At 39.4% G+C, this 23,365-nt stretch overlaps 1 protein-coding gene across 9 annotated transcripts in view; it reads left to right on the plus strand.

Moving 5' to 3' along the window:
* Positions 1-23,365, plus strand: part of DAAM1 (dishevelled associated activator of morphogenesis 1) — a 163,529-nt gene that overhangs the window by 35,253 nt on the left and 104,911 nt on the right. The window contains exon 1 of one of the 9 annotated variants that reach the window (XM_087895847.1): positions 22,161-22,247. The exons of the other annotated variants lie outside the window; for them this stretch is intronic. The gene's annotated coding sequence lies outside the window, so the exon portion shown is untranslated. Of the gene's footprint in view, positions 1-22,160; positions 22,248-23,365 lie in introns of those variants that run through there. 9 annotated transcript variants of the gene reach the window in all.

Raw genomic sequence — 23,365 nt, forward strand, 5'->3', positions numbered from 1 at the left:
GCCAGATAGCAGAGACAGCATTTGTATATTTGAATTCTGCTAATTTTAAAAATCTTGGCAGAACTTCATTTCTCGGTATGAAGGATATTGCAGCAAGGAAAGCAATTTGTTTGGTGTATTGTATTGTTCAACGTGTTTCCTAGCAAATCTATCCCACAAAGAGTATGTATGTTCTCATTTGGCAACCTTTTCATGATTATTTTAAGACTATGATGGTGACCCTCTTCAATATCCCTCTATGTTGAGCAACACATCTGGCCATTTATGTGTAATGGGATCTTACTTGCTTGCATTCTTTGATTTCCAACTTTGTTTTCAAGTTTTTTTTTCCTTAGAACAAACACAGAGACACCATTAGCAGATTTATGTTTGTCATGTCAGCTTGCCCTGCAGATATATTGGGATTTCAGTATCTAGAATTTTCTGTCAGAGCCAAAAATAATTTTGACCCAATTTGAGGGCATCACGCTGAGCCAGCTGTCTTAGGGAAAGTGTTCCATATATGTCATTTGATCTGTTTCAGATATTTTTATGCTCTGAAAGCATAGTAGCTCCAAAATTACTTTCGCTATTTCTTTATATCTTTATATTTCTTTATATTCTTTATATTTCTTTATATCCTCAATTGTTTACTTATTGGCCACTCTGGGCACTCAAATTTGAACAGCACTCAATTCTTCAATACATAATTGGAGTAACGAAAACTGAATTTAAAAAACAAAATAATATAGCATTGAAGTAGAGACATACTTAAAAGGATAAAACCAATTTATCAGGACAGTACTGTTTGGAGCACTACATAAAACAAAGCCAAGCCAATAAATCTAATAATGAAAAGAATTAGCCAAAAACACTCCCTTATCACTGAAAGCATTCAAAGGCAGATGAGGATAGAGTAGACATTGCCCCTTGCTTTAAAAGCTTTTAGTGTATGCTAGCTAAACTGCCAAACAAATGGTCAAAGCAAGAACATTATCATCAACTCCCTTCTCCAGTAAGCCAACTATTTTTCTATAGTAGATACCTGTGGGAAAAGTGTTCAGAATAAAGGCCTTAGCCATCATGGCTGGGAATTATGGGAGCTGACCATATTTGACCAGGCTTCCCCAATCTGGTACTCTATAGATGTATCACATCTATACATCTATAGAGTGCCAGATTGGGGAAGCCTGGTCAAACTTCTAGGTTTTCCTAGATTTAATGCTTGGGGTAGGAATATTCACACAGTAGGCTGCAAGTATCAAAAAGCTGATGATGAAGTTTCAAATCATGCAGATAGGAAACCCGCATTTATATTATTTATTGTATTTGTGACTTGTACAAGTTGATTCTGTTCATCAAGCAAGGTTTGTCCTGATTGGTAACAGCTATCCAGGATCTCAGACTTTCATGACTGCTGTGGGTCAGAAGGAGATATTGAAGAGTGATGTTGTATAGTATTGTATGGGCTTCCTGTTTTACATAAGGTTTGAAGGAAATGCTTCCTTCCATAGGTACAGAAAAAATAATTTTATATTCCGACACCAAGTAAAGGAGTAAAGTTGATGGCTTCAATAGCCCCATCCAACTTTATGATTTGGAGAGTGGCATTAGAAGCATTTTCTCTAAATGTTGACTGTTGCTAAGAATAGAAAGGCTCTAACGCTCCCCTTTCTCTCTCTTCCTCACTTAAGACTTGGATAAATCAATTATAAATGCTTTTAAAACATTTTAACAATTTATTCTGATAGTTCTAGTTGTCTCTGTGATTTGCTTAAACAATATAAGCCACCTGATCTACTCTATTTACTGTGGATTGTGGAAAATAAGTTTTATGGAAGACTTTGATTGATTGATTGACCCAATTGATTTCACTTGACCTCCAAGCACCTCTGGGAGGTTCAGAGAAAAAAAACAAACACCAATATCAGTTTTGATTGTTGGTCATCCTGCTACATTTTGCACTAATTTGCTAAAACGTTGACCTGTTGAATGGAATATTTCCTACACATGCTTTTTTCCCTTGGGGAAAAATTGGTTAGCCTCTTCCTTTTCAACCAAGTGCCAGCTATGCTGACTGCAGGATCACAAGAGTGCTAGTGCATTCGTGCTCTCCAAATTTTTGTTTTGCTTTTAAATTTGGTTGAACATTCTAGGAGGAATATTCAATCTCTTGCCCTGGGTTTGATGATATCATGCAACACATTATAGCAGGGGTCCCCAAACTTGGCAGCTTTAAGACTTGTGGACTTCAACTCCCAGAATTCTCCAACTGAAGTCCACAAGTCTTAAAGCTGCCAAGTTTGAAGACCTCTGCATTATAAGCATTTCTGGCAAAGAAATAATTGGCATAAGAATCTTACATTGTGGTGTGGCCAGACGCCTCACCTGGATGGAAATGACCAATGTCAGAGATTCACTATGAAACTTCCCTTTCTCTAACCCCAGCAATCTGTGTTGTGAGCTTAATGGGGAAAGTTTTCTTGTTTCCTCTTGCATGGGAAGTTGTCTGTCATTATGTCTGAGTGCCCAAGGCTTGCCAAAAAGGAAACATCTGGGCCCTTTCCCGTTTGTTATCACTCGGTAAGATTTGCAGCTTTTCGGCATAAAACAATTTTTTGGAGGGGGGGGTGTCTCTGAGGAATTACTATAGAGTTGGTGGACAAACTGACGTATTGATGGATATGCTCAACTCTGCACATAGAAAGGAAAAGGTAGTAGTATGACTAGACTCTAGAAAAAGCTTTTAAGGACCACAGCTGGCCAGCATATATTATAGTAAGCCAGATAAACCAATTATCTTGGTGTAAGGCAGCATCTTACAGTGGATCCGTGTTTCTTAAGTTGCCCATCTCTGAGGCCCATGGACTATACTTGGCCTTTGAATGTCATGCTGGCAGCCACATTCCAAAATCTGTGTTGGGCTAAACTGATATTTTTTTATTTAGTATTTCCATTAAAATGTTGTATAACATAGTACATTTATTATGTATATATTTAATAATTTTTCCTTTTCTATTACGAGGAGAACTGATGCGATGGCTACATTGCACATACCATTACAGGTGCTCTCTCCTACTCTTTTTAATGAATATTAATGCTTTATTATAAGTTTTAATGATTATCTTTATGGTTTGCTTTTACTCAGGGGTGGGCTTCAAAAATTTTTAGCAAGGGGTTCTCTGCCCGGTTGCTGGGTGGGCGTGGCCATGGTGGGCGTGGCCTAGTCAGCCTCCTTTATCACAGCAGGGGGGCATTTTTGCCCTCCCCGGGCTCCGGAGGCTTTCCTTCAGCCTCCAGGAGGGCAAAAATGGCCTCCCCAGGCTCCGGAGGCCCTCTGGAGGCCAGAAACAGGATTGTTTCTGCCCTTCCCAAGCCTCCTTGTGCACCCTGCACTTACCTGCATCCAAAATGGGCCGTGTGGGGACTCCTGGGAGTGGTGGGGTGGGGCGGGGCCAGCCAGGAGTGGGATTTGGTGGTTCTCTGAACTGCACAGAATCTTAGCTAGAGGTTCTTCCAAACCCCTGTGCCAGCAGCCCACCCCCGCTTTAACTGAATGCTGCCTAGAGTCATATATATGAGGTGGGCATCTACATAACTGTGATGAATAAATGTTAATTGTTGATTCTACTTTGAAAGGGACTCCAAGACTGCTCCCAAGGTTTTGTAACATGGTGGTTATTGTGCCTCTGTCTTAATGTATAGTTTATTAGGATTTGGGAAAGCTGATTTCTGCAAATAATATTTTCAACTCCCTATATAAACCACATATGGGAAAACAAACAGTGGGTTAATTTGCAAAGGGCAAACCCCTTTGATTACATTATGAAGATTGATCTACTGGAAAGAATACTACTGTCAGAGGTACATTCTACAGCTCCCTATTTAGCCACATGAATTCATTCCTGGGAGCATTTTCCATGAAACAGTAGTAAGCAATCCCTCAACACTCATCCCTCATCACATTTTCTGTGCTCATCCTTGAGTTTCTTGCTTCAGAAACACAATCATCTCTGATTGTGATGACTAGCATTGATGATGTTACCTAGTTTGGTAGCGAGAAATGTCTGCAGGAAGACAACCAAGCTCAGAGATCACTAAGGACTCTGCAATTATCCCAAATACTCTGCACACATCCCAATATAATTACCCCATTCTAACCTCCACCAGCATGAAACCCTCCAGATTTTGTCCTAAGGAATCACACTGTGACCTCCATCAGAGGCAGCTTCTAAAGCAAGAGTCCATTGTTAGGACTTACTGAAAGCAGAAGCAAATCTGTAGGTGTCATTTTTGCTCTGTGCATAAGGGAATGTTCGTAAGGCTCATTGCCTCTCTTCTTTCTGTAACTGGAATCAGATGACACAGTGCCAGGTTTTCATTGAAGGCAATACAGATGGGAAGTGTAAACATCACGAAATCCATTTCTTTGTGTACATGTTCCATTTCCTTTTCAGGTGACCATTTAGATTAACTCAGATCCTTTAAAAACATGTGATGAATAAACTTCTCTACATATGTAGAGCAAAACTGTACATCAGATTTAGCTGCATTAGGGCGTAAAAACTGAAAATGCTAAAAACTGCTTATTAAAATGAAGTGACTGAAAATGTTGATGGAACCTACGTAAAAGTGAAAGCTAAAAATGGCTGACTTTCTGACACATTTTGCTTTATGTCATACTGTATTTCTTGCAAAGAATTTTTCTTCAGGGTAGTGTACTGGTAGCAACTGGTAATGTTTATTTTTTTCTCCCTCTTTGATCATTGGTATGGACTAGTGGTGTTGCTTCTTCCAGAATCCATTTTTAAAAACAACTCGAAGGAACAAAATCCTACATTATCTGGGTTTATGTTTCCAAACAATGCTTGAGATTTCCAGGCAAGCCTTCTAAAATTACACTAAATTATATTATGCCCAGGAATTAATTCTGTCAAGACCTAATTTTAGCTAATGTTCATACAGCAGAGTAAAATGCTTTTTTTGTATATCTCTCTTGCTAGCTAGCATAAGAACAAAACAAAGCAACATAAATATGTAGAAATGAAAAATGCGATGCATAAAGAAAAAATAAAGATCTCACATAAAAATAGTTATCTTTGTCCAGAATTCCTAGCTTGCTAATCATTATCCTTAAAAAGATAATGAAAATGTCAAGATAATCATTTACAATCTGTATTTTTAAAACGTGTTTTTTAAAACTGTGGAGGTTCCAAAGAGTGTATTTACCTTTAAGGTTTTAATACAAAGCTTGCTCAATCAATTGAGATACCATCTAATTTTATGCTATGCTGCTGCTAGTTATGTAACTTCTGGTTGCAGGGGTGTGGGTATGTAGTTGGCATGCAGCACAACATGAAGTTTTTGAAGTTGCTGAATTTTTTTTTTTTAAAAAAAAAGCACATGATTCCCACTTGTAGCTGGCAAAAACTTGGAAGGCATTTCATTTTATGTAACTGGATACTGAAAGTCAAGAGTCCTGTCATTATTTAAAGAAAAGCTGGAAATCCTGTCTAGTTAATTTGATTAAAATGGCATTGTATGGGCAGTTTTTCCAGAAGATTATGCTTTAAAAGCTGTGCTACCTCTTCCTGGTGGTTGATTGCTCCTGATAACTATATTTCTTTTTCTTGCCAATGTTTGTAGATACATCAAGGCTTTTTTTTTTTTAAGCCAAGTCTGAGTTGAAAGATTTATGGAAGTTCTATAGGGATTAATTATGCCTTTTTCCGTAATTCCCAGACAGCATGAGTAGAATTCCATCACAACTGAAACTGAATTGGAATTCAACATAATTGTAGTTGTGGAGGTGAATTGCTTTGTTGGACTTGGATTAAAGAAACCAATCTCAAATTCCTCCTCGGTCATTAAGCTCAGATATCAGCTTGGAAACAGTAAATTTAATTTGATGTAAAATGCCTTGTGATGTGTTTATTTATTAAACATAGTCTTAACATCCCAAAGAGATTTACAACAAAATGATAAAACTGAATGACTTACATATACAGTCTGAAAGCTTCGTAGAAGAAGTTGAAGACAGTGTGAAAACAGCTAAAATTATCAGACACAACCATAAAGAATTGATAATTCTTCAGTTTAGCAAAAAGATATGTAAAAGAAGATGGGTATATGGATATGTTCAAAATGTGAATATGGAAATAGTTCAATATTAAAACTCTTAGACATCTAGTGCAGCTAAATGATAGACAATGCAAAATATATAAAAGGAACTACACACAAAACATTGTTGGATTATGATGATGTAATGTCACGTGATTTGAGGCTCTAAATTGAGATTCCATCAAATTGATGTCAACTCTTAATGGCCATATAATTTTTTTCTTGCCGTGTATTCCCTCAGTTGTTCATCATGCTCAGGAACACACGCTCATATACACAGCCATCGCAATGAGGCAACATAATGAGATTTGGGGGTGTATAGGAAGAAACTGCCTTTAAATTTCAGTTGGAGAATAGCAATAGTAATAGAGATTATTGATGTTCTGTCCTGTCTGTGATTCCTCTGAACATTTAATTTGAATGAAACACTTAATTTGAAAGGTTAATGGGCCAAGTAAGATTCATCTTGCACTCTTTATGAAAGTACTGGGATATAAATATAATACATGAGATTGCAGTTTTTTTCCATTGGGAAAATGGCCATTACCTAGTCTAGTGTTATAAACATACACTGGGGAACGGGAGACTAATGGTACTCATGTGGACCACATATTGAAACTGACATTCTGGAGGTGGAAGTGTAGCATTTTAAACAGTTGAACAAGTACGACAGCAGATTTGGACAAAGTGTTTGTTTCATTATCCACACATACGTCGAAGAGGCTAAACATTGACATATTAGCTTCTGGTATATTAATTGCAAACAATCATCTAAGTGCAAATCTAGAACTTTGTATATATTCCCTTTCCCTGCATTAAAAAAAAAAAGTCTAATTTGAACCTTATTGATGATCATCTGCATAGCGAGCACTACTTTGCAACACTAGAGCCAGCAGAAAGTGTGCTGGTAAAGAAATGTCAATTGTGCTTGCAACCCCAACTCTGGCTTAGCAATAAAATGGAATAAAGTTGCTGCCTGTATTGAGAGCCTGGCAGAAACGGGATACAGCACATCTTGCTGGGTATCATTTAACAAAGGAGAACCCATCACATAAGCCATTCTGTATTGCTTTTCTATTCTCTGTCTCTCCCCCCCCCCCATGACTTCTCCTGCTAATTCAAAATATCTGGGGTCAGAAATCTTGCAGTAAAGGACTTTTTCTCACCCATTTTGCCCACTTCTCCTGACACAGATGGGCAGGACAAGAAACAGTGGATGGAAACTAAACAAGGAGAAAACCATCCTAGAACTAAGGAGAAATTCCCTGATAGAACAAACAATTAATGGAGCAAGTTGCCTTCAGAAGTTGTGGGTGCACCAATACTGGAAGATTTTAAGAAGAGATTGGACATTCATTTCTCTGAAATATGATTCCTGTTGAGCAGGGGCTTGGATTGGAAGACCTCCAAGGTCCCTTCCAGCTCGGTTATTCTGTTATGGGTCTTTGGAGAAGCAAATGAAGTAAGAAAGAGAAATATTTTTTCCTCCTATTTCTGTTCTTAAACCCCCTTCCCTCATAGAAAAGTGGAACCCTTGCAATAAAAATTCCCTCATGTCCCTCATCTCCAGCATTTCCATCCATCCCTCCCTCATCTCCAGCATCTCCATCCATGCATTTTTTAAAAATGGCTTGCTTATTTATTTATTTATTTATTTATTTATTTATTTATTTATTTATTTATTGGTTCGATTTATATGCCGCCCTTTTCCGGAAACTCAGGGCGGCTTACAATGCATTAAGCAATAGTCTTCATACTTTTGTATGTACCTGCTTAGTAGGGCTTTCGGGGCCCCCCAAGCGGTGTTCTTTTTTATACAAAGTCAGCTTATTGCCCCCACAATCCGGGTCCTCATTTTACCTACCTCGGAAGGATGGAAGGCTGAGTCAACCTTGAGCCTGGTGAGATTTGAATTTGCAGTAATTGCAGGCAGCTGGTGCTACTTAATAGCACTTTAGTCTGCTGCGCCACCAAGGCTCTTATACATACTAACATAGTAAGAGAGTTGTGCTGTTCTTGTTACCAAAAGGCAAATAGCCTTGAAATTAGTGACTAAGCAGTTTTTTCAATGGCCAGAAGACAGATTTTGCGTCTTCTACTGTTGCATTAAGTAGGGCGGATATATTGTACAGGTAGTCATCTGCTTACAACCACAATTGAGCTCAAAATTTCTGAGCTAAGCAAGACAGTTGTTAAATGACTTTTGTTCCATTTTACAACCTTTCTTGCCACCGTTGTTAGGTGAATCACTGCACTTAAGTTAGTAACACTGTTATTAAATGAATCTGGCTTCCCCATTGACTTTGCTTATCAGAAGGTCATAAAAGGTGATGATATGATCCGGGATACTGCAGTTGTCATAAATATGAGCAACCAACTTTTGATCAGATGACCATAGGGATGCTGCACAGTCATAAGTATGAAAAACAGTCATATCCGCATACTTTTTCAATGCAGTTATGATTTTGAACGGTTGCTCAATGAACTGTTGTAAGTCAAGGACTACCTTTAATAAAAGAATCATACTAATCTAGTCCCTATTCTTTCACCATAGTGGAATTTTGTTTGTAGTGGAATTTTGGAGCAGGCATGAATGCATGCCTGCCCTTCTCTGGTTATGGTTACAGGGTGCTTCCTGGTCCTGGTAGTGCTGCTGGGAAATAATGGGACTAGAAAAACCTGAGCTGTAGCGTTCCATAAAAAAACGGTGTCTCTGCAGCTGTTAAACAAGGTTGGGAGTGGCTCCTGAAAAGAGGAATGGAAGCAGCTTTGTTCTTCCAAGACAATTTTCCTGGGTGAGATGACTTTTGTAGAACTGGATGACAAGAAAGAGTACATCCCAACGCCCATATAGTGTTTTGAGAGGGATTTATAGAATTGTTGGGAGTTGGCAGCACAAAAATTTATCTTGGTTCATTGCACAGTCAATCAAATATTCAGACTGGATTTGGCATCTTTGTCTACTATCGAGTCCTTTCCAAGGACCTGGGATAGGGAAATGTGGATATTTGATGATGTTATAGATATCATCACAGTATGTAAGCTGCTCTGAGTAAAGCTGCCTTTTGCAATTGACTGGTGGTGATTTTGTCAGTGCCAGTGGTATTCCAGTGGTGCTCCAGTTTTATTATACTGGACTAAGGAATGGATGGAAGATAAGGCAAAGTTAGTTAAAATTTCTTTCTGGGGTGAGCAAACTCTTTGCAGCTGGCAGCCTTTTCAACATTTCCATGGTCACTGGGATATGACCAATGATGTGAAGATATTCCTACTGTAAGCAGTGAAGAAGATTTGCTGCTTGATTTTGATGGCAGCATCTTGGGATGCTCAGAAAAGGACTGCAAGCATTTCATGAGCTGCGGGTTCCCTGCAGCTGTTATATTTAAAATGTTTGATTGCTTAAAACAGTTTTGGTATAAAATGGCCCAACAGGGAGTAAAGAACATTATGTAGGCAATTAACGCTTAAGAATGAAATCAAATGTGCAAACTGAATTTACCTTGCTTGAAAGAATTGACTCTTCTCTATCTATACCCCAACCTCCACAGATGATTTTGAAGGACAAAATGTTGTCCTATCTTTATCCATGACAAGGACGTACCCGTGACTCCCCAAAAATCAGACTGGGTCTTATTTTTTTGGGGCCCCCAAAATATGCACTAGGGCTTATTTTGAGGTGTGTCTTATTTTTTTCTCCATGTGCAAGAGGCCCACTTCTGCTTGCTCATCGTGAAGAGGGGGCAGCACGATCCGCTGCAAGGCTGGGGTGTGTGGAGCTGCCCCACGGGCTCTGCACTGGCTTACCTCAGGGCCCCCGCAGGTCATCCATGCCCCAAAATCTTCCTCACGGCAGCGGCACCTACACACCACTTGGCCTTCTGCTCCATTGTGGCTGCGAGCAAGCAGAAAAAGTGGACCAGCAGCCATATGGGTTCCTGCACATGGTTGCTGGTGCTGTCGCCGCGAGGCAGGTGTTGGGGGGTGGATGCCCTGGCGGCGGGATCCCTGAGGTCCCATGTGCCAGTGCAGGGGACACCACCCTGCCTTGTCTCGTGGCCACAGCACCGTGAGCAACTAGACGGCTGCACAGGCTCTTACGTAGGGCTTATTTGGGGATAGGGCTTATATTAGGCACACGTGTAAAAACATGCTAGGGCTTATTTTCAGGATAGGTCTTATTTTCAGGGAAACAGGGTAGCTGTGGTGTGCAGTGGTTAGAATACAGTACTGCAGGCTACTTCTGCTGACTACCAGCAATGGCAGTTTGATTCTGACTGGCTCAAGGTTGATTCAGCCTTCCACCCTTCCAAAATGGGTAAAAGAGGACCCAGATTGTTGGGGGCAATATGCTAGGGCTGTAAAGCACTGTGAAGCAGTATATAAGTCTAAAGTGCTATTGCTATTTTATTTCATTCCAAAAAAATCAACAAAAGCCTTTTCATTTTAGCTAAGCTCATGTACATAGTTTTCTCCAAAAAATTACAACATCCAAAATTTTGTGTTTAAAGCAACAACTGCATAGTATGTCCTGAAAAGGCAGGGCTGACTTTTCTCATTCACACTGATTTAGGAGACATAACCATCATTCTACACTGACTTTGTCACATTGCTATTGGATATGTAGTATTGTTATACTTAATTTGGGTGACTTACTTGATCAGTATCATTTCCAAGAAGAAGCACTTTAAAAATCAAATCCCATAGAAACTATTGAAGATATATTTACTTTTTTATTTATAGTCCACCTTTATTTTTACAAATCACTCAAGAAAGTGAACATATCCAACACACCTTCCTGAGGCGGGTTGGAATGAGGCAGAAGGATTGACTCAAGGTTATACAGCTGGCTTCTATAGCTAAGGCGGGACTTGAACTCGTGCTTTCTTGCTTTCTAGCCTGGTGCCTTAATCTCTAAAGCAAACTAGCTGCGTTGGAAACCCCCTGGGTCCCCTTAAATTAGAAATGGGGAACTATGGGCTCTTTATGACTTGTGGACTTCAACTCCCTGAATTCCTCCCATCATTCTGGGAGTTGAAGTCCACAAATTATAAAAGGGCCATAGTTTCCCAACCCTGCCTTAAATAGTTATATTTTCCATCAGATTCCATCAGAACTATTAATGGGACTTAATTATACCTAGCCAGTAACTGAGTGATTATGATGTGTACCCAGCTGACACATTGTTAAACCAATCCCAGCTCAAACATTACTGGCTATTTTTGCGGCACCATAAATCATAGTTTATAAGCAATGTATTGGTTCATACATAACACTAAATTAAAAATAAGCACATTTTATTACAGTTTAATACCATGTATGAACCAAAACATAAGCAAAATAATAATAATAAAACAATAAGAAAATGTAGCACTGTAAGACACACTTTGATTAATAAAATGAAATAAATTGCAATGTCTGTAATTTTATTTATTTATTGAATTTATATCGCCGCCTATTCGCACATGGCGACTCAAGGAGGCTTACAGAATATAAAACCTCATTTAAAACAATAAAACTAATAAAGAATCAAATAAATTAATATATCATATCATATCATAAAATCACCCCCCATCCCAGCAACAGCAGATCAAATGAGCCATTTAATGGACTCCATCCCACTCTGGGTTCCCCAGGCCCCCGGGCAGAACCAAGTCTTCAGTGTCTTCTGGAAGAGTATTAGAGTGGGGGCCATTCTAATCTCTAGGGGAATGATGTTCCAGAGAGAGGGAGCCACCACGGAGAAGGCCCTCCTAGGTCCCACCAGGTGTATCTCCCTAGGGGATGGGAACCTCAGCATTCCCTGCCTCCCCACTCTGATGGGTTGGGTAGATGTGACCAGCAAGAGACAGTTCCTCAGATAACTCAGATAAGCCATGAAGGGCAGCTCCCGCAAGAGAGGTGATACATGTGCACACCAGGATCTGCACAAAACCATCTGGGCCACTTCATTTTGCACCAACTGGAGTTTCCAGATGCTCTTCAAGGGCAGCCCCATGTAGAGTGTATTGCAATAGTCAAGACAGGGAGAGACTGTGAGTAGGCATTGTTGGTCCAGGAAAGGGCCTAATTTAACTTGGAAAGTTTTTTCTTTTCTTACTGTAGTCAAGTGCTGTGCTTTGCATTCTATGGGCATAATAATTTAGATATGTGGTCTCAGATTCATGGGACTGATATCCCAGACATGTAAATAACCTAGATCGGGGTGTCAAACTCAAGGCCTCTGGCCCAACAGGCCATCCTGGTCTACCCAGTGCGAAGAGGAAAGATCAGGCCAGTGTAGCTTCGGCCCGGACTACCCAGTGCAAAGAGGAAATATGCCAGCAGTTTGGGGAGGGGCATCAAACTGGCCATTCTCACCCAGTCTGCCACACCCACCCAGTCGGCCATGCCTGGCTGTCCCCCCCCCCGAGGTCAACCACAGCCCTGATGCGGCTTTCAATGAAATTGAATTTGACACCCCTGACCTAGATGCGCTGGGTGCTGTGCTGAAGGTTGTAAGAGCTGATCGCTATATTTTTCTGGAATTTTGTGAACTGGTTGAAAGCTGAGCAGAGCAGAGCCCCAGCACTTAGCATGCTGGTCTGTTCTTTGGTCACTAGTGACACAATATGGCAGCAGTAATGGAGCTGACAGAGCTGGTTACTAAAAATTTATCAGCACACCACTCCCTGGATGCAACAGATTAATTGGGGAGAATGAAGCAGTATCTATTAGAACATGTAAACTGTTTACATTTTGAAAGAAAGAAACATTTGCACACCTGGAATTGAAGTTCCACATGGATCTTCAGTAAAAGAGAATGGCTTTGATCATGGAAGTATAGATCAGAAAAAGATCTTTCAGGTTTCTTTTACTGAAAGAAGACTAAGCTGCATAATATGGAATTTGAGCAAACAGGCAATACAAGTCGTTAATCTTATGGTTTTGGGGGGAGTTAATAGAAAGTTAAATGAAGAACGTATATAAATTTTGGTCTTTTTTGGGATCTGATAAATGTGTTGTAACTCAGGCGCTGCCATAAATAGATTTGCATGTATTCAAGCTTGAATGAATTCTAATTTAATCTCAAATCTCACTGAAAATATTTGCTCTAATTCCAGGTCATGATGAAGAAATTATGTCAAATTTTCAGCATGGTTTCCCACAAGAAATTAGAAGTTGTCTCTAAGCAAAGCCTGTAGATAGACAAAACTTTATGGTCTCTGAATATAGTTTCATCATCTTAAAGAAAGGATTAGGTGTCAAAGAACCATGCATTTTCCCTCTTAAGCGATTCTTGTATTTTTTTTCCCCCCTTTATAAGCCTCCAACAGTTGCTTTTGATTGTGGAGTTATACAAATATGTTTAATAAACAAATAGCAGATGTTGCAACAGAGGTACAAGAGAAGATGATAGAATCACTCATCTTTGATCATTTAGAAAGTTCAAAATTGCAGGTTTCTAGATTGTATAATCAGATAATAACATTGTCCTCCTAATGTTTGACAAGAGCAAATGCCTTCATCACATCATCCATTATTTTCACAGAAAGTTGGCTGCTGATTTCAGTTAATATGAATCTGTGAGAAGGACTAAGGAATCTCCCAAATTTAAGATGCACCGTATTTGTTAATATTGTAGTCTTCCTCATGAATACAGAACTTTCTGGAAATTTTAGTTAAACTGGAAGTATTTCACTCTTCAGAATTTGAAGTTTTAGAGGAAAATGCTTCCTTTTATCTGAAGTAAATGAAACTGATTATATTGGGTTTGGCTTGAAACAGGGTGGGTGGCATTTAAGTCAAACCCAGCAACCACATTATATGTAGCCAAGAATAACCCAGTCAAAAGTTGACTTTCCTGAGGTAAATGTTAGCTATCAAATTGCATTGGATTGACTCCCAAAGACTACAAGATCGTAGAAAACTTTTCTTCTCCAGCCTGATGCCCTCCAAATATAAGAGAATTACAGTAAAATTTTCTTGGCCATTAACTATGCTGTTTGGAAATTCAGATTATTGCAGTCTCAGCATATAATAGTTGGAGGTATCAAGTTAAGAAAACTCAAATAGGCATTTCCCTGTAAATTACAGGGTAAGGATAATTTATAAATTTCTTTCTAGGGGGGAATATCCAGTTCCTATGACTTTTTTCTGCTTGACCTTGACCTAGTACAATCTGGATCCTAATTTAAATTACTTTTAATAGCGCTGTATTACTTTTTACATGTTACTCAATTTTGTTCATGTGGGCACCATCTAAAAAAGATGAAAGAAATTTCAAATGAGGATCATGTTGACCCAGCTATCTTATAGTGTCTCAGTTCTTATCTATTCGGCCGAATAGGTTGTAAAAAAAAATGCTTTTAAAAATAAAAAAAAGATCGCGCACCACAGCTGATCACACCCCACCCCGCGCTGTTCTGCTTACCCCATTCCTCCTTTTGGCGTGCCCTGTGTGCGCACGCACCTCACATTTAGTGCGAGGTGTGCATGCGCAGCCAGCGAACCGGTACTAAACCGGTTCAGATTTCACCACTGATACAAAAGAAAGTAAAATTAAGTTCAGAGATAGAATGAGGCCAACAGTTCATTTCTCAATGTCATTATCTTAAACCCTGCCATTTGTACAGTTTTAAATTGCATCTTAAATCCACTATTCCAGAACAAGCGGACTCTTGTCCGCTTCTGTACTTCTGATTAATTTTATCTTGTTTCCCTGCAAATTCCATGGAATTATCCTTTTGCTATTATAGTCCCTCTGCAGAACTATCTTTGAAATGGGAAGAGATTGGGAAGATGCCAGATACGTCAAGACCAAAAATTCTTCTCTCTCCACTCCTTTCTTGTCTCCTGCCCTTCCCTCGGAAAGCGTGTTCCAGTCACCTAGTCTGATGAACAGACTTGATAAAAGGGGCCTGAGCTGTGTACTGACTTTGATCTAAAGATAGCTTTTAAAAGTCAAACACATCATTAGCAGCAGGAGAGGCACTTCCTTGTAAACAACTTCTCCGTGACTCAGAATAAGAAAGTCCTCTGCATTTCTCCGGACATTGACAGAATGTGTCATACCTCCCAAAGTAGGGATGCTGACAACACAAGAACTTTTGTGGCCTGGTGCCAGGTGTTAGGGGGGAAAATTGGATGTCATAAGCATTTTTCCTTGTTTACAATAGCTTCTGATATTCCTGATAGCGGTAATAAAGGTTGGGCAAGTACAGCTACGATATGCTGGCTGGTGGGACATCTATTCAAAATCTTGTCTTTCCTGTGCAGCTTGCTCAAAATACGGACCTGCATTAAGATCAGTATGACTCAAGACAGGCTGGTATTTTATTTTGACAGCAGGCAAAAAATCCTGTAAATGCTCCTCTTTGAGAATACCACTAATATACTGTAATTAATGATCCAGCTGGTATCCTAATTTTAGGGGGTGGTGCGGATTAACATGCAGTTTTTGTTGGCTTTTCCTGTCAGAGCAGAACAAATATGATTACCTGTGTTAATAGCTTAGTGGAGGATATGAAAAGAATCTCATCTGAAACTTAAAAAAAGGATTGAGAAGAATTAATTATGAATGAAAAGCAAAAAACCTAGGCCAATGCTAAATATTTGTAAGGTTTTCTTGGTATATTTACATTTGGAATCAAAGGAAGATACAGGTAGTCCTCAATTTACAATAGTTCCTTCAGTGACCATTCAAAATTACAACGGCACTGAAAAAAGTGATTTATGACCGTTTTCCACCCTTATGACATTGTAGCATCCCCATGGTCATGTGATAAAAATTCAGATGCTTGCAATTTATGACAGTTGCAGTGTCCCAGGGTCATGCGATCTCCTTTTGTGACAGTCTCACAAGCAAAGTCAATGGGGAAGCCAGATTGGCTTAACAGCCGGGTTACTAATTTAATAACTGCAGTGATTCACTTAAAAAATGTGGTAGGAAAGGTTGTAAAATGGGGCAAAACTCACTTAACAAATACCTTGCTTAACAACAGAAACGTTGGCCTCGATTGTGGTCGTAAGTCAAGAACTACCTATAGTACATAGTTTTTTGGGGAAGGCCTTAAGAATAGATAATAAATAAAAGTGGATAGTACTGGTTATTTGCATCCTTTTAGAGGGTTGTTGAAGCACTTGGATGTTTATCTGTGTCCTCAGGGTCACCTGAGTAGTGATCCTGGTTCCTGTAGTCTGCATTTTTTTCTCTGGAAATCCACTCCTATTCCCAACCATTCAAAGGGTATTCATCCCAAATTATAAAACTCAACATCTGAGATGAGAAGTGAAAAAACTTCAAAGAAAAAACAAAAAAATCCAGTTGCCTCATGAAAAAGCACCTTTGGGACAACCATGACTTGGATCTCTACAGACATTTAGCTATACAACCTAACCCCAACCCTTTGAATGGTGTGGAACTATAATGGATTTCCAGAGAAAAAATTGCAGATGACAGGAACCAGGAGCACTATTCAGCCTAACCCTAACCTCGGGTAACCCTGAGGACACAGATAAACCTCCAAGTGCTTCAATGACCCTCTAAAAGGATGCAAATGACCAGCTGTCTGCAAGGAATATAAATCCTTCTGTTCCCCACTATCCTGTCAGAGCTGAAAAAGCTTCTTGGATGAGAAGTGAAACGTCTTCAAAAGAAAAAAAAAGAAAGGCCAGTCGCCTCCTGAAAAAGCACCTTTGGGACAACCATGACCTGGATGACTGAGAATCTCTACAAATGATAAGAACATTACTATGAGAACAAAGACAAATATTACAGAGATACTATGGTAGTGAATTCCTGCAAGCATTCCCAAAGTCCCTTGTAATCTTTATATTCTATGATACAAGTAGTCCTAGATTTAGATCCATTCGTTTATCAACCGTTCAAAGTTACGGTGGCACTGAAAAAAGTGACTTGATCCTGGCACTTACAACCATCACAACATCCCCATGGTCATATGACCAAAATTTGAACACTTGGCAACCAGCATGTATTTATGACAGTTGCAGCATCCTGGAGTTATGCGATCACCATTTGCGACTTTCTTAGCTGCTTCTGACATCCAAAGTACAGTAGAACCTCTGTCACAAACACTTCTGACCACGACCAAATTGGGTTCCGACCAAAAAATTCACAAAATTTTTGAATCTGGTCACGAACACGTACTCGGGTAGTGATCAAACATGGTCATGGCTGATTTCCCTTTCTGCACCATTTTTTTTTTTTGTAAGCACCAAATTTCCTGTTGTTTTGGATCACGACCAAATCAGGTTGCGACCAAAGTTATGGAATGAATTATGGTTGTGACCAGAGGTTCTACTGTAATTGGGGGAAGCTAGATTTGCTTAACACCCATGCGATTCACTTAACAACTGTGTCAAAAAAGGTTGGAAAATTGGGCACAATTCACTTAGCAACCACCTTGCTTAGTAGCAATGGACATTCTGATCCCAATTGTGATTGTAAATTGAGATTACCTGTATTTTTTTTTTGTTTTGTAAAGTTTTTTTTATTTTTTATACAAACACACACACAAACATACAATGTATTTTTGGTGAACAGAGTATTCGGCCGGTTAATAAATTTAAACAATTTTTAATACTTTCAACTAAAATTACAATTTCTATACCTCCTTTTTTGCCGTAACATTTATTTTCATCTATTTTGTACCAATATTACCCTTCATTTTCATCTCTAATTTTGACCAAATTCCATTTTCCCTTCTATTCTATATTAAACCCCTTCCCATTATCATCTAATTTTTATATCCATCATCAAATTAATTAATTATGTGGTATCTGCGGCTTGCAGACAAAGAAATCCTCCCCAAAAGTTCTCATGGCTGTTATCTATAAAGTTCACAATTTTCCAAAACAAAGACCAAGTTGCAATATTCCTTTTTACTCCTGAAGGTGTCTCTCTGCAATCCACAATTTCTAATTGTCTATCAAATATCCATTTTGTTTCAATCTACATTAACAATCTTACATAGCTTCTCTTTTTCTGTTTAGCTTTAAAAATATCAAATCAGTTTTATAGTCTAGTCCGAATTTAAACAGCTCTTCTCACTTCTTTTTTCCTTTTTTTCTTTTATTTATACAACACTTCTGTTATAAGGCTTATTGTCCATTCTCTTTTGTTTTTCTTGAAATTCGAAAAAAAAGGGGGGGGGGAAAGGATCTATTTCTTTCTTTCCGATCCTTTAACCAATCTTGGGGTAATTTCTCTAGTTGTTTAAAATTTTCCAAATTATTTCCAAATAATTTTGTTCAAAAGTCAATTTTCCATTGGGTTTTTGTCCCTTTAAGATTACACTTCAAAATCTTCTTTTCTTCCCCCCGTGCTCATTAGTCACTGTTTTATTGCTAGGGGTCTTAAAGTTAATTTTTCCCCCTTATTGTTCTTTCAACCATGGGTTGGCTGTCACTCACCCGGCTTCAAAAAACTCCATTCCATTCACCACTCCTGCTCAATGCTTAGTCCAGTTGCCCCAGCTTCGTGACAGCCGCAATGGCTGCCGTCCCCCGCTGCCAAGTCATAGAGAGTTTCCTCTGACCTTTGAGGAACTTGCCTGTTCCTCTTGGTCTTCTGAGGTGCCTCTCCTTCTTCCCTGTCCCTACAGGACGGTTCTGGTCCGAAAACCCCTTGGCAGCAGTTCGTCAGTCCGGTTTTTCGCAGAGCTTATCAGAGCCCGCTAATTCCCCGACTGTCTCGCCACAACACTTCCGGTCGAATTCCGAGATTACCTGTATTATGATCAGAACAATTAAAACAATTATCTTTCAGGAGTAAAGTGGGGCTTTAAAAGTTGGCTACTGGGAAAGAGCAAGGAAATGAAGACTTAAAAAAAAACTCAATATATCTTGTCAGGGCCGTGTTGACTCTTAGGGATCATGGGAATAGATTTTTTTCCAGGACCACGGAAGAAGGTAGTCACATTCAGATTACAGATCTAGAAACAATTATTAAGAGTACTGTGGATTGAGGGAAGGATGAATTAATTAGATCTGGGCCACATGAAGAGCACTTGTCAATAGAATCACTAAAAGTCAAATCCAACTAATGGCAATTAGCTGACATGCTCTGCTTTTCTTTAGCATATAAATTTGGGTGATGGGTGAGAAATCAATGTACTTAAGCGGTATTTTCGAGGTGATTATTTGGGAAAACACAAGTGACTAGCAGGGCTAATGCCATTACCAGGGATATTTAATCCGTCCTCTTATCCCAGGGTCTGTGAACTTGACACAGCAGTCCTTTTTGTTGGATAATTAGAGATACCCGCTGAATGTTTTGTGCAGCACCACATGCCTGCTTGCCAAAAAGTGGGAAAAGTAAGACAAGGTCCTAGCTGCCAAGGTGAAGCTCTCCAACTCTATTAAACTGCTGTTTGGCATCTGAATGCAAACCACTTGGTTTAAGGGGAGCAGTCAGTCTTACAATGAGCCGTGTGCTGGGCAGCTGTCTTAACGGTCCAGATTTGGACAAAGAGCTGCTTATTTGAGAAGGGAATTGGGAGAAAAGAAAACTTGGCTTGCTGATCCAGGCCAAATGTCTACCTATGTAGTGTTTGGCTCTAGCAATGTCCTGCCAAGTGTTTCTGGTCATGTTGAATGTAATAGCAAGTGCCTACTGTCACGGGATACAATGCTAAACAACAGGGCTCCCCATGGCTTTTTAAAAATAAATTCCTCCTATTTTCTCCTACAAACACACACACACACACACACACACACACACACACACACACACACACATCCCTTCATAATAATGTGTGTACTTTTTAAAAGGTACTGCCCTGGATATTGCTGACCTGCAATTTCTAACCCTGCTAGCCTTTTGGGAAAATGTAAAGGACTTCATACAATTGAGCGATTTTTAAAAGTTGGTTTCCTCCAAAGACATCAAACTTGCTATTTCCAGAATTGCAGTTTGCAATGGCCAGAGGCCTTCAGATAGATTTGTTGGTCCCACTTAGAACTCTGTTTTCTGATCAATTACAATGATTGTTATTAGGCCTTTTCACTTTAGGTTTAGCACTAATTGTTGACTAACTTTTGAATCCAACCCAGGGAACACTTTTTGATACTGTATACCAGGGGTGTCAAACTTACGATGACATGTTGTCATGTGACGTATCGTAACTTTTTCCCCCTTTGCTAAAACGGGGTGGACTTGGCCAGCGCTTGTCGCATCTGGCCTGCAGGCCGCAAGTTTGACACCTTGCTGTATACAGAGACTCACACAGCTTAATCTTAGCTTGCACAGTCTAAACCAGGGGTCTCCAACCTTGGCAACTTTAAGCCTGGAGGACTTCAACTCCCAGAATTCCCCAGCCATCTTTGCTGGCTGGGGAATTCTAGAGTTGAAGTCCACCAGGCTTAAAGTTGCCAAGGTTGGAGACCCCTGGTCTAAACACTAGTTTTATCTGATGCCTGGATGCTTCTCCTCAGACTTTTTTTTTTACAAGTCGTATTGATATATGTAACAGTACTGATAAAATCTACTCTTTTCATGATGGTGCCTATATATTGGAATGAATTTTCATTGAAGTTAAATTGAACCATTTCATAGTTACATTTAATAGTAGTAGGTTCAAAGCATTTTCCTATAGGCCTTTTAAAGATGGTTATGCTGATCCTATGTTTTTTAATGTTGAATTTTTTAAATAAACCACTATTTGGAAGTAAGCATCGAGCATATAATTAGATAATGGCATAAATCCATAAAACCATGAATGAAACATGTAAACCTAGTTAAAGCTTTCAACAAACCATGCTTTAATTTTTAATTTTTTTGCTGTCAACTTTGTCAAACTGTACCAGACAATGTAATGATACAGAATAACAAAGTTGGAATTGACCTTGTAGGTCATCTTGTACCATCATGTAGGTGCGTTTAGACCCTATACCAGTGATGGTTAACCTTTTTGCTGTCGCGTGCCAAAAGCAGGGGGAGCGCGGGGGGCTCTCACATGCATGTGCCCACACCCATAGTTCAATGTGCCCCAACCCCCCATGCATATGCAGGTGACTCCCCCCGCTTTTTCTACGTGATGGCACAGTGGGCCCGGTAGGCCCATTTTTCGCCCTCCCCAGGCTCCAGAGGCTTTCTTGGAGCCTGGGGAGGGCAAAAACGGCCTTCTCCAGCCCCTCCCAAAGGCCCTCCGGAGGCTGGAAACGGCCCATTTCCCAACTTCCAGTTGGCCCAGAAGGCCCGTTTTTCACCCTCCCCAGGCTTCTAGAAAACCTCTGGAGCCTGGGGAGGGTAAAAAATGGGCCTTCCAGGCCCACCGGAAGTTGGGTGGGCTTCCCAACTTCTGGTGGGCCCGGAAGATCCAAAAATCAGCTGGCTGTGCGCACATGTGCGCTGGAGCTGAGCTATAGGGCAACACTCATGTGCCCACAGATATGGCTCTGCATGGTCCTATACCATTTCTGACAAGTGGCTGTCTTGAAAGCCTCCAGCGATGAAGCACCCACAACTTCAGAAGACAGGCTGTTCCATTGATTGATTGTTCTCACTGTCAGAAAATTTATTTCTAGATTGAACTATTCCTTGTCTGGCCTCCTCTCTGTGACAGCTTCTCATATATTGGAATACTGCTATTATGTCACTCCTGGTCCTTCTCTTCAGTAGACCAATTCATACAGCCGCTTGATTATCCATCGAAAACAAAGCAATTTCTTAGCAACTCAATAACTTTCACCAACATCTGTGCACCACAGAATCTCCCCTCACCCACCCCTGTTTAGAACATTCTCTTTGGCAGAGCTTTGCTTTTTAATGGAGAAGAAACTGTTTGCTTTGGATAGAGAAGCATGCAGTTACATGAGCTCTACCTGCAGTCCAAAAATAGAACCACTGCCAGGCACAAGGTTGAGCACCCTCCCTCTTCTGTGAGACACAAGGGTTTATTGTGATGCGTTAGACAAAGAAGGTTGTAGCTGGAATGGGACAGATTTGGTTCAGTTCCCCGCTTTCCCACATGCTATCTGGGTGGCTTCTGGGAGAAGAAATAAAGGCTCCGACTCTGCAAAAACCAAATATTTTTGATGGCATTCGTTTTTCCCACTTGCAGAGTTCTACAGATGAGAGTACGATTTCAGTTTATAAACTTGAGTGCTGTTAGACAGAAGAATATGGTGGACAGCAGCAAACTATTAAGGTAGGGTGAATAGCAATGGGAAATCTGCAGTGGGGAATCACCCATTGCTATTAACTAGGGGGTGATTAACCTACAACATTAGTTCTACTCTGTTCTTTGGCATAAATACGATAACATGAATGAAGGGATAAATGGATTTTCTCTCTATGAGAGAAATTTGAAGCATTGTTTTAATAAAAATATTTTCAATCTGTTTTATTGTGTAAAATGATATATAGGGTGAAAAAAACCCATAGAATTATAAATATTCAGAATCCCTCTTTGAGGAGAAAGGACAGTCTAGAAATGCCAAATATAAATATAACATAAATAAATATATCTGATTCTAACATAGTTTCAGTTCAAATGCATTGTTTAGAAAAATCTCCCATAATAAATGGAATAATTTAATTCTGCCACTTGATAGTATTTTATGAGATTGGGCATGTCCCAACTTCCCTGTTGTGCAAGAATTTTCATTTTAACCACTGCAATTCATCCTAAAATAATTGAAATGTTTGGAAACCCAAGTTTTCGTTTAATTTCTTCCAATTCAGTACATAATTTGAAAAGATTTTCTTAATATTTTTAGTATCAATAATGCCTAAATGTTTTAAAGAATTATATATTGTTGGAATCCCTGAAACTGGAAAATTTCTTCTGAAATTTGAGTTTTTGGGTTTATATGAAAAAACATCAAATGTGAGTTATGAAAATTAAGTGATAGTCCTGACACCACTACAAATTCCTCTAACTCCTTAATATAGCTAGCTGAATTAAAAAGAGTCAAGATCATATAAGGTGTAAATAGATTTAAAAGATATATTAAAAGATACCACAAACAGATTTAAAAGATACGTCTTATCTCCCATTTTTATCCTGTTAATCTTATTATTGGATCTGTTACCAGCACTTTAGTAGCTCGGTTGAATAGTAAAGGTGATAAAGGACAACCCTGCTTGGTACCTCTTAAAATCATAATGAGATCTGATCTGAATCATAACTATTAAGATTTATCTGGGCATTAGTTGGTCCATAAATATTTTTAGTCATCTGACAAAAGCAGGCCCCAAATTTAAATTTAAATAGTATTTGTTTTAAAAATACAATTTAAATTTAAATTTGGGACTGGCTTCTGT

This window comes from Pantherophis guttatus, chromosome 1, assembly GCF_059756535.1.
Source record: "Pantherophis guttatus breed Tessera chromosome 1, ASM5975653v1, whole genome shotgun sequence".
Lineage (NCBI taxonomy): Eukaryota > Metazoa > Chordata > Lepidosauria > Squamata > Colubridae > Pantherophis > Pantherophis guttatus.